Genomic DNA, 7,493 nt, shown 5'->3' with positions numbered 1-7,493 from the left:
ACTGATGCTTATTGAAAGTTCGGAGAGGGCTATTCGATCGTAAATTAATAGTTATCATGCCGCTTCTCAAAGATGGAATGGATTGGAGGGCAACAGCTGGTTTCAACTCAGTAAATTTGCATCGGATCAAAATTTCAAGATAGCCATTTTAATCAAAACAGTTGGAACATCTGAACAGCATACTTCCAGGATCGAGGTGGTCCGTAAAGCCCTTTTCTCTTTTTCTTCAAATAGCAAAATAAGGCAATTTAGCAATTGTCCCCCTAAATTTCGAAAATATATTTTTTTTGGGCATTTCTGTTTCAAGATACTTCTTTTTGGTATTTTCATTGAACCCCCCCCCCCTACCTTTAAAAAAATACATTTTAACTCTCCCTGCATTTTTCTGAATTAACACCCTCAGTAGATAGTATATAAATGCACGTCATGATTTGAAGACCAATGTCCTTTGGCACCTTCTGTATCGCAACGACCAACTTTTTTTTTTAGAATTCTTCGTAAGTACACATAAATAGGCAAAAAATATTTAATACCTTACATCAAAATGAAAATGATGTAATAAACTTATTTATAAAATAATTCAACTAAGTTTTTATCAATGAGTCATGTAATTATCCAACAAAAAGCAAAAACCTGTTGCAAATAAATTGAATTGTCTTCATTTAGTTACTGTCATCGGGGGTATTAGTACCGTGTAATGACCATGTTTACCGCTGTCACAATAATTAATCATTTTTAATTTGCATTAATTTTTCTTACTTTTTTTTAGATCATGATCCCATGCTAAACTGCTACTAAACAAAAGAAAATTATTGAATTATTGAAACAGTGAACTACGAAACATTTTTCAAAACAATGAAGAAAAATCTAAAATAAATAATGGTATATTTGACCTACTTATATGTACTGTTGCACTTTATTTGAAGGATTTTCCAGACCTGGCACGTACACACAGGAAGGGGGTTGGTAGGTGAGCGGGAAAACTTGCCGGCACTTGTCCCCCTAAAGTATCTAGATTTTCGTCATTTCCTCCCCAGTTTCTCGTGTAATTTGCCTGTTTTCCAGATTTTTATTCAATATCATGTCCCCTTCCCAAATTTCCTCCAAAAGGAAAATCCTTCATAGTTCCCTGCTCAATATCAGGGATGTTTCCAGGTCTGTCTTCCCCCCAACACCACCCCTTTGGCGGGGAGTATAATTCATCCCGAGGTTGCTTTTCAGAGGCAATGACCCCCTTTGACTTTATGCCCTACTAATAGTGAGGGGATTTCTATTTTATCTTCTATTTAGATAGTACAGGTCTTCAGACAAATGGCAAGTCCTTTGAATGAGAAATCTTTAGTTCGTTGCCATGGATCATAGGCCAGTTTGTCCGTTGTTCTTCTAAGCGTGCAATTTAAAATGCACGGGAGATCGAAATTCATCTATAATGCCATCTCGTGCTGACCAGTCAGTTACTAATGTTCCACTATACTTGTCAGACACAAATTGTTTTACGACTCAGTCGGTAGGTCCTAATATTGCTTTTTAGGACTCTGTCAGGTAGGAACAGCATGATTTTTGGATGTTGTCAACCATTTTTACGTCCGTCTACCGTAATAAAAATACAATTGACTTGAAGAATGACATTATTTCTGTCATGCACCAGGCCCTATTTACATAGGAGACGTAACTTATATCGACAAGCCCTGTCTTAATCTTGTCATAAGCTTGTATGAAATCTCGTCTTTTTTGTATTTTTTTTCACGGCAATTAAATCCAAATTGGTAAATATTTGATTGGTATGCAGCCACACATGAAGAGATAGCATGTTTTGCTTCATACAAATCGTCCGCAGAAGGAAATATTTTTAGCTTTCAAAGTTTTTCAGTGTTTCATTGTGCCTTTTACTCCGACTTGTTTTTTTTAAACACCCCCCCCCCTGGATGCGTCTTGCAAACCTATTTGACTACACAGATGATAGAAAATAATGTTACTTTGATAGAAAAGTGCAATAATATTCCTTGTATTTTTACTTTTGAACTCATTTAATATTACATGATAGTATAAATTATTTAATGAGCTATTATGATAAAGTACACCCCGTTTATTTAATCTTGTTTTTCATTGTGTGTGTGTTTTTTTTAATCGTGTATTTTGGAGTTAACTCATGTAGCCTACATTGCTTATCTGGCCCGACTTACTTTTTTTTTGTTTCTTTTTTCTTCTAGCCTTTCAATTTCTAGTTTTATGGTGTGTTTTCCTTTATCCATTTACTTTTTGTCATGTTGATGAAGCCAAATTTTATGTTTGTTACCCCCACAATTATACACTGGGCTCTCCTTTGGGATGTATCATCATTTTGTTATTATATTATACCAAGTAGAGTCAATCAATTCATTCATTCATATATAAAATAGAAAGAGAGACAAAACAAAAGTCAAAAGAACAAAAATAGAAAAAGCGAGACAAAAAAGAAACAGTGAGACCATGTACATAGGCACAACACTTAAAGGAGGAAGGTCCCAAAGGTTTTCCCAAACGGGGGGGGGGGGGAAACACCAAAAAACTACATTCGAACCTGACGTCTTTTTTTTTTTTACGGCAATTAAATCCAAATTGGTAAAATATTTGATTGGTATCACAAAGAAAAGCATGTTTTGCTTCATGCGAATCGTCCACGGAAGGAAGTATTTTTAGCTTAAAATGTTTTGAAATGATCTTTGTAACAATTCTTGTTTAAACATACAGTCTAGGGTAAGTTTTGGTGATATGAGCGAGCAATTACTTCCTGATCGAGTCAGTAGGAAAGTTCTTAATATATGAAATGAGTAGTTAATCTCTAGTGGTATGTTAAGGCTGCTAGAGTTAGCCAATTTTGATTATTTTTGAATGTGTAGCCGCCTCTAATAACGACTAGCCGAACCACAAGATGTTACACCACAGGTAATTAGGGCTTTGGTCAACGGTGGCCAACCCAGGGCCTGGGGACTGTATGAGACCCACCTTGAGCATTTTTCTAGCCAGTGAGACTTTAACAAAATATCATGACCAAAATTGTATAAAAACAATCTATTAAAAAGTTCAATTTAAACCCGCTATTCTCATTTTTTAAAACACTTAACTCTCTCAAACATAACAGCCATCACATTTTTGGTTGTTTGGGGTTCAGAGTATAAAAATAGGTTCAAAATTAATGATGACAATACTAAGTCACTTAGTTTAGGAATGAGAAAGGGCGAAGAGCTGATTTTAGGGAACGAGAAAATCGATCAAGCCGATAGCTTCATTTATCTGATGCAGACCTGCCTTAGTGAAGTAATTTTTTTATGGGTCACTTCGTATGGAGTTGTAGAAATCGTAGAAATTTTGAAGGGGGATCTTTGATTGGAAATTGATTTCTAGCGCTTTTTTAAGATCCAAAAGAGATTGGAGGTCAACTAACTGACTCCTGTGTCATTTTTGGTATCCACTTCCTATCCCCAAGCAATCGAATTAAAATTTGAATTGGCCATTTTGTTCAAAACAGTCGTAAGGTTCAACAAATATACCTCAAGGGATAGTATGCCCCCCAAGCCACCTGTAATAAGGGCTATACTTTCCCTTTTTACACATAGGTTTTGCAATGGAAAACGTGAGCATGTTTGATCCTGAGTTTCCGATTATCTCAAAACTTTCAGAGCTAAAACCACACATTCTATCGGGAGTGGGGTATGTTCTAAGGAACCCTGAAAAGGACCGGACAACTTGATGTTCCTGATTAGTTGTATCTCGAGTGAATTCACGCGGACCGTTCGCTAGATCAAGATTCCATTTTCGGATAATATATTCTGGAAACGATAGGTGTACTGGACTAAATCAAAAGACGCTATGTGCACCTGAATTTTCAAATCACCCGACTAAATCAAAAGACGCTATGTGCACCTGAATTTTCAAATTATTTACAATACCTCGGGAATTTTTACTTCAGTAACAGAGGAAAATCGAAAGACACTATGTGCATCTGGGTCATGGAAATGAACTCTTTGCAATATCTTGGGAATGGCTTGGGGGAAGCACTTGAAACTTTCAATTACTAATGGAGAAAGGAAGGAGGGAGTACAAAAGATATTCGGATTTATTGTAGGGTTGAAAAATGAGGGGCTTAATAGTTCATGTCTCTAATCCAGATAAAAATAATGGTTTTGCACTATCCGCTCCTATGGGACTTATAGTTTGTGCAAAGTAGTGAGATAAATCAAAAAGTATTTTGTGCGGCTAAGTTGTCAAAATGGCGTATATGCAATATATTGGGAACGACTTGGGATATTAGGGTATATTTTTACGGAATGTTGAGGGGCGGTGATCAGTAGACGCTAGATTATGAATGAAAGAGAAAGACACTTTGTGCATCCGGGCCAACGAAATAGGATGTATATTTTAATAATTAATGTCGCTCCTTATTTCCCTTAAAAAAACTTGTTTTTTTTATTTGATTTCTGAATGTTTTTGAATCAATGCATGTTTTGATTTTGGCTCTCCGCAGAGGAATAAATAAAACGAAATTTGCATATTTATTTTTTTGGCTTATGGCTTTCTCATAGTTTTGATCGAATGATTTTGAGAAAAAAAAGGAACGGGGGAGGAGGTCTAGTTGCCCTCCGATTTTTTGGTGACTTAAAAAGGCAACTAGAACTTTTAATTTTTTACGAATGTTTTTATTAGTAAAAGATATACGTAACTTACAAATTAGCTTGCGTAACGAACTTCTGTATTCTCATGTTTTTATTGCATATATGAAGGGGTTCACCCCCTTGTCAGTACCTCGCTCTTTACACTAAAGCTTAAATTTTGTCCCAATTTCTTAAGAATGACCCCTGAATCACAAAAGCCTTAGAATAGATATTTGAAATTACCAAAAATGCTTTAGCGTAAAAAGCGAGGTATTAGGAGAATTTGAGCCCTCATATGCGTAATAATTTCTGTTCGTTTTAAGTTTTAATGCTTCTCCTTACTTTCAGTTAAAAAAACTTTTCATATTATTTTTTCCTTTTTTTAAATAATGCTAGAAAATCCTGCGCTCCCTTCATGAAACTTTTCTTCCCCATGACAAATTCCTCCAGAGGAAGTCCCCCCAACATATCTCCCTCTTCTCAACCTCCCCCCCCCAACCTAAAAATCACCCAAAAAACGTCTGTACACTTCCAAATAACCATTATTATATGTAAGCACTGGTCAAAGTTTAAACTTGTGGCCCCTCCCACGGGGACTGTGGGGGAGTAAGTCGTCCCCAAAGACATAGTTATAAGGTGTTTTGACTACGCTGAATAAAATGGCTATCTCATAATTTTAATCCGGTGACTTTGGGAAAATAATTAGTGTGGGAAGGGGCCTAGGTGCCCTCCAATTTTTTTTGTCACTTAAAAAGGGCACTAGAACTTTTCATTTCCGCTAGAATAATCCCTCTCACAAGATTCTAGGACCACTGGGTCGATACGATCACCCCTGGGGAAAAAAAACAACACAAAAAAAAACAAACAAATAAACACGCATCCTGATCTACCTTCTGGCAAAAAATTCAAAATTTCACATTTTTGTAGATATGAGCTTGAAACTTCTACAATAGGTTTCTCTGATACGCTGAATCTGATGGTTGGGATTTTCATTAAGATTCTATGACTTTTAGGGGTTGTTTCCCCTTATTTTCTAAAATTTTCTTTCTAAAAAAATAAAAGTCAAATTTTCTCAGGCTCCTAACTTTGGATGGGTAAGATTAAACTTGATGAAACTTATATATTTAAAATCCGCATTAAAATGCGATTCTTTTTATAATAGGTATTGGTATCAAAATTCCATTTTTTAGAGTTCTAAAAAAATTCCATTTTTTTAGTCTTCAATAGAGTTTTACTATTGAGTCGGGTCGCTCCTTACTACAGTTCGTTACCACGAACTGTTTTATATAACGGCACTGAGCGTTCAATAATTTTGTAGAGATGGTCAAGCTCTTATCCTTGGTTCAAATTTCTGGGTTTTTGCACAAGAACGGTCATTTTTATGTGATCCGTCAGATTTCGTCCGTCTTTTGCTGCAGGCTTATCAAACAGTTCGTGGGAACGAACAGTAAGTAAGGAGTGACCCGGCTCAATAGTAACCGAAACTTATGCTGATTTTAAATTCATAAGTTTCATCGAGATTAGTCATACCAATCAAAAGTTACTAGCCTGAGAAAATTTCCTTATTTGTGACAGAAGGGGAAAACACCCCCTTAAAAGTCATAGAATCTTAATGAAAACCACACCATCAGATTCAGGGTATAAGAGAACGCTACATTAGAGGTTTATAGCTCCTATCTGCAAATATGTGGAATTTCTTATTTTTTGTCAGAAGAAAGATTACGGATGCGCGTTTATTTGTTGTTGTTTTTTCCCAGGGAATGATCGTATCTAATCGAGGGGATGTTTTTCAGGTGGGGGATTCTGGGGGAGAGGGAAACATGGAAGGATTTTTCCATGGAGGAATTTTTCATGGGGGAAGAGAAGTTTCTGCCAAGGGGCGCCGGTTTTCTCAGCATTATTTAAAAAACGACTAGAAATTAAAAAAAAACAAGCTTTTTCAACTGAAAGTAAGGAGCAGCATTAAAACTTGAAAAGACAGAAACTATTACGTATATGAAGGGCTTCGTCCCCTCGTCAATACCTCTCTCTTTACACTAAAGCATTTTTAGTACTTTCAAAAGAGAACAAAATTGGAACAACATTCGAACTTTAGCGTGAAGAACGAGGTATCGATGAGGAGGCGAACCCCCTCATATATGTAATAGTTTCTGTTTGTTTTAAGATTTAATGTTGCTCCTTACTTTCGGTTGAAAAAAACTTGTTTTTTATTTAATGCTCCATAAAGGTCCAACGCCTGAGTCAAAATATTTTTACTGAGTCGTTGAAAAATGCATCCCCTCTTTTGAATTGAAAGCTTTTTTGAACCATACAATGCAAACAAATGAGAAACTAATTTTATTTATCAGAAATCGTCTATTAATATATGACAGAGGACATGGGGGCCATTTAAAGAAACATCTAATCCTCAAGGTCTTGGAGGAGATTTCCAGGGAAACCAATATAGAAATTAAGAATTATATAATTGAGTACGTGCAGCTAGACTAGGCAAATACAGGCTGGCCTTTTGAAATTTTTTTCTTGGCTTCTGGAGCTTCATATAGCCTATTCCTATACCCATGCTCCGAGTCGCATCCAGGATTTTTTTTTTGGGGGGGGGGGGGTTAGAGAAAGCTTAAAAAGACGCATCAAAAATACGGCTGCAATGAATCGTTTCTGAGAGTGTTTTTGTGATTTTCCCGCATCCATGAGCTGTTTTGTGTTAAAAAAAAAAATACTTGAGTGTGAACCAAGGATTATTGAGAGAAGAAGTCAAACATCCAAATATCCTCTCGGTGATGGCTCTGATCTCAACTCCCCATGCTTTAACCTAGACTCCCGATTACTCCAACACCGGTAGTTTTCGCACGTACCTCGTGGTTC

Source organism: Artemia franciscana, chromosome 19, assembly GCF_032884065.1.
Source record: "Artemia franciscana chromosome 19, ASM3288406v1, whole genome shotgun sequence".
NCBI classification, from domain to species: Eukaryota; Metazoa; Arthropoda; class Branchiopoda; order Anostraca; family Artemiidae; genus Artemia; species Artemia franciscana.
The sequence above is the reverse complement of the archived record's forward strand: the minus strand, read 5'-3'. Positions refer to the sequence as shown.